A 12,023-nucleotide genomic window follows, 5' to 3' on the forward strand; every position below is an offset into this window, starting at 1 on the left:
GCAAATAAAAGTGATCAGGTTAGTACTTCAATTTTCAGAATGTATTTTGAAAGACTACTTACCTGTCACATTCTGAGAGAAATAAAAGAGCTCTGTGATAAGAGACATCCTCTTATGTATCAATAACTTATTAAGATAAAATATACTAATAAATGATAATTTTTCAGTTGATGGTTACATTATAGAATTCTTCATTATATGCTCTTGTTATAAATTTTTCAACATATTTGCAAATGATGGAGATAAAGGAAATAAGTTTTGTAAATGGTAGAAATATATTAATAGCAAATTTGAAACTGACTGCAAAGACGTAAAGAAGAATCTCATGGTACTGTTTGATTAAGCCACAGAATAAACAAAAAATTGTATCAGCTAAGATAAAGTAATGTACAGAGGGGAAATAGCATTCCAGTGATCTATGCAGTGACACAGAAGATCAGTTTTTATCATACAGAAATGCAAGACTGAAGTGAATAATTCTTTTAGGATTTTCTTTCAGTGCTACATAAAAATCACTGAGGAAGAAAGAAATATAGAAAGAAACAGCAACAACAAAGAAGAGAACATGGAGCAAACCAGAATACGATACTAGATTACTGTACAAATAGTTGGCATGTTCGTGTAGTGGGTACTTTCCAGTGTATGATTCTGTGTGTCCAATCTTGAAAACAATCTAGTAGAAATTAGCAAGAAGACAGAACATGATGATAAGCTGAAGAAGTGACTGCCAACTATTCAGCCTGGAACATAATAGTGGATGTCATCAATAAAATCTTGAATGTTTTGATAAAACCAGGGCCACTGAAGATGAGCTTGGAGGCAATGGGATTAGGGGTGAGGTGAGGGGCTCAGCTGAAGTGCATCTACACCAGTGCATGCAGCACGGACAACAAACAAGAAGAGCCATTGTGTGGCAGGCTAACTGTGACCTAGTTGAAATTACAGAAACATGGTGGGACTGTTCCCACCATGTGGGACTGGAGTGCTGCAATGGATGGCTACAAACTCTTCAGGAAGGATAGGAAGGAGGGTGGTGGCATGGCTTTCTATATTAGAGAGTGCTTTGATGTTACTGAGCTTGTGGCTGGGGATGATAAGGTTGAATCCCTACGGGTAAAGACCAGGAGAAAGGCTGACAAGGCAGACATCCTGGTGGGCATCTGCTATAGACCATCAAACCAGGATGAAGAGACAGATGAAGTGTTCTCTGAGCAGCTGGCAGAAGCTGTGCAATTCCTTGTCCTCATGGGGGACTTTAACTTCCCCGACATATGCTGGGAATACAACACAGTGCAGAAGAAGCAGTCAAGGAGTTTTCTGGAGTGTATGGAGGATAACTTTCTGATGCAGCTGATGAGAGCCTACAAGAGGAGCTGCCCTGCTAGGCCTGCTGTTCACAAACAGAGAAGGTCTGGTGGGAGATGTGGAGGTCGGGGGCTGTCTTGGACAGAATGACCACGAAATGCTAGAGTTCTCAATTCGTGGTGGAGCCAGAAGGAGGAGCAGCAAAACTGCTACCTTGGACTTCAGGAGGGCGGACTTTGAATTGTTCAGAAGACTGGGAGTCCCCCAGGATTCAGTCTGAGAGTAAAGGGGTCCAAGAAGGAAGTCTTCAAGAAGAAAGTCTTAAAGACACAGGAGAGGGCTGTCCCCCTGAGCCACAGAATGAGCTGGAGGGAAAGAAGACCAGCAAGGATGAATAGGGAGCTATTCTTGAGCCTCCGGGAAAAAAAAAAAGAGAATCTACCTCCTGTAGAAGAAGGGACAGGCGACTCAGAAAGAGTACAGAGAAGTTGTTAAGATGTATAGAGAGAAAATCAGAAAGGCAACTCTTTTACAAATACATCAACAGTAAGAGGAGGACTAAGGAGAATCTCCATTCTTTACTGGATGAGGCTGGGAATGTGACCACTGAGGATAAGGAAAAGACAAAGGTTCTGAATGCCTTCTTTATGTCTGTCTTTAAAGGTCAGAACAGTTATCCTCAGGGTACTCCACTCTCTGACCTGGTAGTCTCGGCTGGGGTGCAGACTGAACCCCCCACGATTCAGGAGGACACAGTCTGAGACCTACTACTTCAACTGGACTGTCATAAGTCCATGGGGCCAGATGAGATACACCCGAGAGTGCTGAGGGAACTGGTGGAGGTGATAGCCGAGTCACTTTCCATTATCCATCAGCACTCCTTGAGAAGCGCAGAAGACTGGAGGCTTACCAATGTGACTCCCATCTACAAGAAGGGTTGTAAGGAGGATCCGGGGAAATACAGGCCTGTTAGTCTGACCTTGGTGCCAAGGAAAGGTTATGGAGCAGACTGGCTTGAGGGAGATCACGTGGCATGTGCAGGACAACCAGGGGATCAGGCCTAGCTAGCATGGATTCACGAAAGGCAGGTCCTGCTTGCCCAACCTGATCTCCTTCCATGATCTAGTGATCCACCTGGTAGATGAAGGAAAGGCTGTTGATGTAGTCTACCTAGACTTCAGCAAAGCCTTTGACACTGTCTCCCACAGTATTCTCCTGCAGAAGCTGGCAGCCCATGGCTTGGACAGGTACACTTTTGGCTGGATAAGGAACCGGCTGGAAGGCTGGGCCCAAAGAGTGGTAGTGAATGGAGCTAAATCCAGCTGGCAACCAGTCACGAGTGGTGTTCTCCAGGGGTCGGTGCTGGGGCCCTTCCTCTTCAATATCTTTATTGATGACCTGGATGAGGGCATTGAGTGCACCCTCAGTAAGTTTGCAGATGACACCAACTTGGCTGGAAGTGTCGATCTGCTTGGCAGTAATGAGGCCCTACAGAGGGATCTGGACAGGCTGGATAGCTGGGCTGAAGCCAGTGGGATGAGGTTCAACGAGACCAAATATCGGGTCCTGCACTTTGGCCACAACAACCCCAGGCAATGCTACAGGCTGGGGGCGGAGTGGTTGGAAGACTGCGTAGAGGAAATGAACCTGGGGGTATTGACTGATGCTCAGCTGAACATGAGCCAGCAGTGTGCCTGGGTGGCCAAGAAGGCCAATGGCATCCTGACTTGCATCAGAAATAGTGTTGCCAGCAGGAACAGGAAGTGATTGTCCCCCTGTACACAGCTCTGGTGAGGCCACACCTCAAGTACTGCATCCAGTTTTGGGCCCCTCACTGCAAGAAAGACATTGAGGCCTTGGAGTGTGTTCAAAGGGCAACAAAGCTGGTGAGGGGTCTGGAGCACAGGCCTTATGAGGAGCTGCTGAAGGAGCTGGGATTGGTCAGTCTGGAGAAGAGGAAGCCCAGGGGAGACCTTATTGCTCTCTTTAACTATCTGAAGGGAGGTTGTAGTGAGCTGGGGGTCGGCTTCTTCTCTCGTGTAACTGGTGATATGACTAGAGGGAATGGCTTCAAACTGCACCAGGGGAGATTCAGACTGGACGTTAGGAAATACTGCTTCTCTCAAAGAGTGGTCAAGCACTGAATGCCCAGGGAAGTGGTGGAGTCACCGATCCAGGAGGTTTTCAAAGAACGTTTGGAAGTTGTGTTGAGGGACATAGTTTAGTAAGAACTATTGGTGATAGGTGGATGGTTGGACTGGATGATCTTGTAGGTCTTTTCCAACCTTGGAGTTTCTGTGATTCTGTGATTCTGTGATAATATTGAGTTTATTTGTTTTTCAACATAAAAATTGAAAGGTATTTGAAGAAGTTGTCACATAGTGGTCTAAAGTTAATGAAAAGCTGACTTATGTATTTTTTCCAAACAGCAAAGTAAATAAATAAATAAATAAAAGTGAAAAGACATTTAAGCAAATAGAAAAAATATCCGTCTCTGATCTACTTGCAATAGAAGATTCACAGTCCCTACAGTACTGACAGATGAGACTCGAGAGATCATAGGAGAGAAAGTTTATTATATCTATCAGTTTTGTCTTATACTCATGGCTCAGATCCAACCAATCTAACTGTAGGCATTGAAGTTGACTTAAGTCATGTATATGTTTCTATACAATAATGAAAAAGTAGAAGTTTAATTATGGCAATAACTACTCCTCTCATCCTAGCCAGAAATTATATGTGCTTTACTGTCATGCTGTAAAATGTTTAGCAAAGATAAAAGCTTATTTCTTCTTCTCCTTCATTATTCTACTTTCCTTTTTTTCACAGCTCATCCTGTTAAAAACTAATGTCAGAGCAGCTAAGAGGAAAGTTAGTTACAGTACAATGCTGGTAAGAGCCAGGTAGGAAATATCTTTGTTCTGTGCTGTCATCCAGTTCTTTATAGTACATAGCCTCAAATACCTCAGCCAGATTAAATGAATAAAGCATTCAACATTTTTCCTAAATATTCTCCAGACTGTGGTTAGGATTACCTTGGACTAGAATAATAATTTAAAAAATCTACTCTGACTCCATCTGAATATTCAAACATAAGTTTCACACCAATAAAATTGTATGTAAGGGATTTATCATGATATCCTTAGAGTTGGCTGCACTGATCTATTAGTTTTGGTGCGCAGGCAATATATGGTTAGAATACAATACAGTGTAAGAGCAATATTGTTTGCAGGAAAAAGATCAGACTGTCTTATTTGTAAGAGGTGAATGAAGACAAGTTTTGAGAGGCAGAGTGGAAACCTTGGTTTTATTTTTCACTATAAAATTTTCAAATCATTTTTTCTGATTATTATATGGAGGAAATTAACTGTTCAGACTCAATTTACTTCAGGTGGTATGCATAAATTTTGTCCAAGATTATTTCCACACTTATGTCCAACTTCTGTGAACACCAGGGATTTGCAAGAATAGATTGCTATTTATCTGCAAATTAGCTTTATAAGAATTCAGATACCCTAATACCCAATCATAAGCCATAAAAAATGTGCCATTGTATTTATCTTTCATCAAAGAGATTACACCAATTATCTAAAATATTCTGAATCAAAAGACTTCTAGTTTGTAGTCAGTCACTGTCACAATTTTGGGGACTTATTTTTCTTTAAGAAAACAAATAGCTCTATTTCATTCTTCTGCAACACAATTCTTTTGCTACATTTTATCAATTTGTATTTAATTCCACTGCAACCTTTGATGTGACATTATTAGGCATAAGGCAATAGAAAGGAAGAGAGGTGAATGACCTCCCACGTTAGGAGCTATTTAGATTATTCATTACTGGAAAAATCTGGCTGATCATAGTTGTCTGCTCATTTTGACAGCTCCATGAATTTAATATAAACATAGCAATATGTAGCAACTGAATTTTAATTTGAAGTTATAATTCACACTTAGATATTCATGGAAGATGTATTTTTCAAAAGCTGGTAATTATTCATGATTGATTCACACAACTTAGTTTGAATTTTAGAATTTCAAATTTTTCTGGCTGATTTTCATGCTGCTGTCTGTACCACTGTGAATTGGTGAAGTAGTTTTGCATTTGTTTACATGGCATGCATACTGTCCAATGAATCTAACAGATTTCACTCTCCATCCAGTACAATTTCACGTTGGCAAGTAGAGAGTGTTTGTAGGAATATCAACATCTGTTCTTAAATTTGAAAAATAAAAAATAAATTAGGAAGTCAACAAATGAAAGTCTTCAGAAAGTCTTGATCAACAACTTACTGATCTAATGTGATATTCAGAGAAACCTGCAGGATGTCTACTCAATAATTAAGCAGAAATTAAGCTTCCAAAATGATGTATTCAGATGTTTCAATGCTAATGGATACCTGACTACAAAGGTACTTCAAAACTAAGAATACTTTTTGAGTGTAAAGCTTCATAAGAACTCCAGAAAGGTTTCCAGATTTCAGAAAGGAAGAAAAAAAATAGTGTATCATAAACTGCCTGGGAATGCAGAAAGCTATTTCATCACTATAATACACTTTGGACCATAAGACCAGTTAGATTCTATTAAAAATGATTAGAGTGGTTTTTAATACTATCATACACAATGTTTCATGGTAATTAAGAGGATACCTTTAAGATTACAAGAATATGAGTTAGAGCTGTAGTGCTTTTACATGCTTGGCAGCACAGCAAAATATTTCATCTATAGAACTGTGTTTATAAAGGTCACTAGAAATGTTAACCTTCATGACATTTAAAAACCTCAGACCCCTGCCAAACAGTAAGAAATGTTCAGTGACCAATTTACTCCATAAATTTTCAATATACTGAATGCACTCCTACAAGCATAGCTTATCTAACATTATGCTAGTACAAATCTTCAATATGGCTGACCTAGAAGATTAAAACATATGGTTTCTCTTGAAACTTGGGAAAAGGAGCATAATGATGTGGAATGCTCACAGTGTGGATTTACATTTGAAATTACGAGATCATAGCAATCATGCACATATGGATTTCAATGACAGAGACAACCAAGTAAAAGATAATAAGAAAATAAGTAGTTATTAGTAATACTCTTAACTATATTTTGACATCATTTTGTATTATTCCCTACAAGTAGGAATCATCAGAAAGATCCTTGAGAATTATGTGAGTGCAAAGAGATTACAGAATGCAATAAAGTCAGTATAGCTTCCCTAGAAAAGTCTAAGGAAGAACTCTGTCACTTCTTGCTGAGATTTTTTGCAGGAACAGAAACAGACACATTCTTTTAAAATGGATAAAGTATTTTAGGTTCAAAATTGGAGTTTGTGCATGAATTTTTCCAGTAAAAGCCAAAAAGTGTTGTCATTTCCTAGGGGAAAAAATCTTGACTGTCTTCATTCTGCGTAGCCTTTGAGCCAACAGCAAATATTCTTAGCCTAGAATGTAGAGCACTTTTAATAGTGCTATCACAACTCAGAAAGTATTTGCTGATCAAAGCAAGCTCTTAAGCTAAACACAGTTAAAAGTAAAAAAAGATCTGGTTTGCCTCAATTCTTGTGAGGTCTCCATGAAATCCAGAGTTGCTAAATGCTTCTCTAGCATTCTCTGTACAAGGAAGACCCTCACTGCTGCATGTTCCAGAAATAGCAAATTGTTCCAACAACAGCTAGCTTCATGCCAATGCTAGCTGTTGGACCTTTTCTATGGTGTTGATTTTACATGTATATTATGAGTAGGCCAGACATGAATATAAGAGTTGAACCCATGGAAGCTTCCTAGTGGCTTATGTGGTAGGTTGGAAATGTTTTGTGCCATCTGCCTCTAAACCTTTACTGTGTCATCTCATCACTGTCTCATTTCATGTGACTATTTCCGACATGTGCAAAGGAGCAGGACTAGCCAGTAGTGAGGGATTGTAGAATAACTTCCTGCCCATTCTAATTTTCAATATCTCTGATTTCAGATAACTAAAAACAGTTCTTGAAGAAATCAAACCTCTTTTTCCTGCAGTTCAATTTTGCTGATTTTCATCTACCTTGGATTTTGTTATCATAAAGATTGGAAAAGACCTCTATGATCACCAAGTCAACCCATTACTACCATGCCCACTAACCATGTCCCTCAGTACCACATCTCCACATTTCTTAAACACCTCCAGGGATGGTGACTTTCCTGAACAGCCTGTTCCAGTATATCACCACTCTTTCTGAGAATAAATTTTGCCAAATATACTACCTGAACCTCTCCTTGTGCAACTTGAAGCCATTACCTCTCATCCTATTGCTAGTTACCTGGGAGAAGAGACCTATCCCCACCTTGCTACAACCCCTTTTTAGGTATTTGTAGAGAGCAGTAATGTCTCCTCTGAGCCTCCTCTTCTTCAGACTAAACAATCCCAGTTCTTGTTCCCTGCAGATTCCTCTATAGAGCTTTCTTACCCTCTGGTGGGTCTTCCTCCCAGTTTGGAATCATCTGCAGACTTATTGAGAGTACACTCAATTGCCTCATCCAGATCATCAGTAAAGATATTAAAGAGAACTGGCCATTATACTGATCTCTTGCACATAGCCAGGATGAATACTCCCTTCAATCTGTTGGCTCCCTCTAACATAGCTAATATGTATTTTACTTCATAATGAGAATGCGCTATTGATACATTTTCACCTTTCAAATAACAGTGCCAAGGGAAGTAGTGTGAAAATCCTTACTAAAATCAAGCTATATATCCACTATTTGTCTTTCCTCCATGCATCTAGTCAGTCAAAGTGTACTTTTCATTATGGTTACTTCTGATTATCACCCCAGTCATCATGTTGTTGGAAATGGATACCAAGAGGATGCATCCCATGATCTTTCCAGGTGTCAACGGTTTATGGGCTGATTTGGCCCAGTTCCATGACTAGCGGGGCAGAGGGACCCACAGATCCACACCTCCAGACAAGGGGATAAGGGAAAAAAGGCTATAGAGATGGGCCCCAAAACAAAACAGCAGCAACGATCTGAAGAGAAAAACTAATTTACTAAATAAGCTATCAGAATGCAAGATAACACACTACAGTACAATATAATACAATATAATTAGAATTGGAGCTAATAAATCAAATATAATGAGAGAGGGTGTCCGAGAAACTGAAGACCTTACACTAATGCTGAGGCAAGACATGCAGTCAGGTCAAGCAGCAGGAAAGAGAGCCCGACAATCAAAAGAAGTGAAAAGGGACAACAGGTAAACTTGCCAGGGTTTATATCTCCGTATGCAAAGTCCTCTGGGGTATGTAGTTGTTCTTCTCTTCTGGGACAGGTACCTGGAACTGCAGCATTAACTCTTTAACTCCCAGTTCACTACATGATGTTATGATGTGGAATACTGATAACCAAAAAATCATAAAATCATGACACCTGAGAGTGAGGTGAAGTTGATTAACTTATAGCTCACTAGGTCCTCCTTCTTACATGTCTTTAAGATACACTTAACGTTAATATTTCTACTCCCTAGACTTCTTCAAATTTACTACAATTTTCTGTATATGAATTCTTACAATTATATTGTCCAACTTCTTCAACAATCTCAGCTGAATCCCATCTATTATATTGTACTTACATAAGTTCAGCTATTCTACAAACAAAGATAAGTGCTAGAACTGTGGCAGGGTTAGTAGGGGAGTGTTCTTGAACTAGTTTTAGAATGCAGAAATTTTGTGCCTAGCTTTACACATTTGGCTTTAAAACTCTTCGTGAATACTGAATGAAAAATGTAAATAGTGAAACATATGCAGTGTGTCTTTTGAATGTAGTATGATTCTAAGCTTCACACTAATTTAAAGAAGGTTGTTCCTAAAATTTCAGGACAGTCCCAGAAGTTTTCTTGTACCAATCCCTTGAAAACTACATTTTATGTTCATCTTTTGCTGCTGATCTCGTCTTCATTTTCTCAAGGCTTATCCTTTGGGCTAGAGCCATAGCTTATAACAATTCAATTCTCCCCTTTGTGCAAATTGAGGATCTGTTCTACAGTGTGATAATATAGATATGTTCTGTCTAGAAATGTTACCTGTGATCAGTTACAATAAAATCATGCAGCACTTACTTGAAGGTCAGGTATCACTGCTTGCAGAGTTCATTACCCCATTTTCAAATTAAGCGTATTTTAAATATCTAAAATCTTTTGGGTTTTGTGTTATAATATTCTGATAACATCCATTTTTAAAATCATATAGTCTTTCATATTTCTCCATCTCCCTGCAAGATAAATATCCAGGCATCTTTTGTAGGGTGCTGTTTGCTGTCATTTCTTTTTTGTCCTGTATTCCTTTTTTGTTTTTTTATTTGTTTTTAACATAAACAATTGTATTGCAATCAAGTAGGAAATCTTAAAGGGACAGAAGTAGTCCATCCCCATGTTCTGTAAGATGAGCCACTGGGGAAGACCAGCCTAGCTGAACAGGGAGCTTTCTCTAAAACTCAGGGAAAGAAAAAATAGTTCTTTGGAAGAAGGAACAGGCAAGTTGGGAAGAGTACAAATATGTTACCAGGATATGCAAAGAGAAAATTAGAAAGGATAAAGCCCAGCTAGAACTTAATATGTTCTGTACCACCACTGTAAAAGACAACAAAAGAGTTTTTACAAATACATTAAAAACAAAAGGAGGGCCAAAAAGAATCTCCATCCTATATTGGTTGCAGAAAAGAGCATAAGCACCAAGGATGAGGAAAGGAAAATGCTGAGTTATTCAATCCTTCTATCTTTCATAATCAAAAGCTTTATTCAGGGTACTCAGTCCCATGAACTGGAAGACAGGAATAGGAACCAAAATAAACCCCCTATAATTCAGGTGGAAAAAGTTAGCAACTTGCTACTCCTAGACTATATATGTGGATGGAATCCACATGAGGTTAGAGAAGGAGTGGGCAGAAGTGCTCACCAAGACACTTTCCATCATTTATCCTGATCAGCTGGGGAGGTTCCAGATGAGTGGAGACTTCCCAATGCTCATTCACAAGAAAGGTCAGAAGGAAGATCCAAGGAACTACAGGTTTCTCAGCATGACCTTGGTATGAGAGAAAGTTATGGAGCAGATCAGCTTGAATGCAATCACATGGAACATGTGGGAGAGCCAGGTGATCAGGCCAAGCCAGCATGAGTTCATGAAAGACAGGCCCTGCTTGACCAACCTCATCTCCCCCTATGACGAGATGACCCACCGAGTAGATTTGGGAATGGCTGTGGAAATGGTCCTCCTAGATGTTAGTAAAGTCGTTGTCACTGTTTCCCACAGAATTCTCCTGGAGAATCTGGCAGATCAGGGCTTAGACAGATGTGCTCTTTGTTGGGTAGAATTCTGTGATTTTATATATATATTAAAAAAAACCAAAAAACACAAAAACACATACACACACACACACACACACACAACAAAACAAAAAAAAAACAAAAAAAAACAAGAAGATGGCTGGATGGAGTCGGGCCCAGAGAGTGTTGGTGAATAGAGTTAAATCCAGTTGGAAACCAGTCAATAGTATTGCTCCCCAGGAGTGAGTACAGGGGCTGGCACTGTTTAATATCTTTATCGATCTGGACAAGGCAATTGAGTGTACTCTCAGTAAAACTGCAGGTTATACCAACTTGAGAGGAAGAGTTATCTGAGAGTAAAAAGGCTCTACAGAGGGATCTTGGTGTGTTGGATTGATAATCTGAGGCCAACTGTACGAGGTTCAGTAAGACCAAGTGCCAGGTCCTACACTTAATTTGTAGCAATCCCATCCAATACTACAAGCATAGGGCAGAGTGGCTGGAAAACAGGGCAGTGGAGAAGGATCTGAGCATCCTAATCAACAGCTGTCTGAACATGAGCCAGCAATGGAATGAGATGGTGAAGAAGGCCATTTACTTCTTGGCTTGTATCAGAAATAATGTCCTGAGCAGGACTAGGAAAGTGTCCTCCTATAGTCCTTGCATTCCATTTTGGGTCCCTCCTTACAAAAAAGGCATCAAGGCACTGGCACACATCCAAAGTATGGAAGCAAGCTAAAAAAGGGTCTGGAGTACAAGTCTTACAAAGAGCAGCTGAGGGAACTGGCATTGTTTAGTCCAGAGAAGAGGAGGCTCAAGAGAGACATTACTGTCTCTACAACTACCTGAAAGGAGGTTGTAGTGATGTTGTGATCAGTCTCTTCTCCCAGGTTACTAGTGATAGAGTGAGAAGTAATGGCTTCAAGTTGCACAAGGAGGTTCAGGTTGGATATAAGGAAAATTTTATTCTCAGAAAGAGGGGTGATATACTGGAACAGGCTGTTCAGGAAAGTGGTTGAGTCACCATCCCTGGAAGTGTTTATGAAATGTGGAAATATTTCCATGCTCAGAACTTGGGGTTACGTTGGTGATGAGTTGCCAATTGAATCTTTCCAAACTTCACAATTTTATTAAGTGTGTTATTCTGCGACTTAGGTACTAATCCTCTCTTTAGCAGGTTTACAGTTGCTCACTGAGTCCTTGGAAAGATTTGCCTATTTATTACTTTGAAACTACTTACCAAATAACTTTGCAGACAACTGTAACCAGCAGCAGAGGCAATTCTGAAGTTTCTCCATTCCATAGCTGTGTCTTGCAACTTTTTTCCCTCTCTCTTTGCTAGAGTTGTCAGCCAGTAGTTGTGTAACTCGAATAGCTTCGTTAATTAGCATGAACCATCCTAATATGAACAATGCTCAGGTAA

Source organism: Meleagris gallopavo, chromosome 1, assembly GCF_000146605.3.
Source record: "Meleagris gallopavo isolate NT-WF06-2002-E0010 breed Aviagen turkey brand Nicholas breeding stock chromosome 1, Turkey_5.1, whole genome shotgun sequence".
NCBI classification, from domain to species: domain Eukaryota; kingdom Metazoa; phylum Chordata; class Aves; order Galliformes; family Phasianidae; genus Meleagris; species Meleagris gallopavo.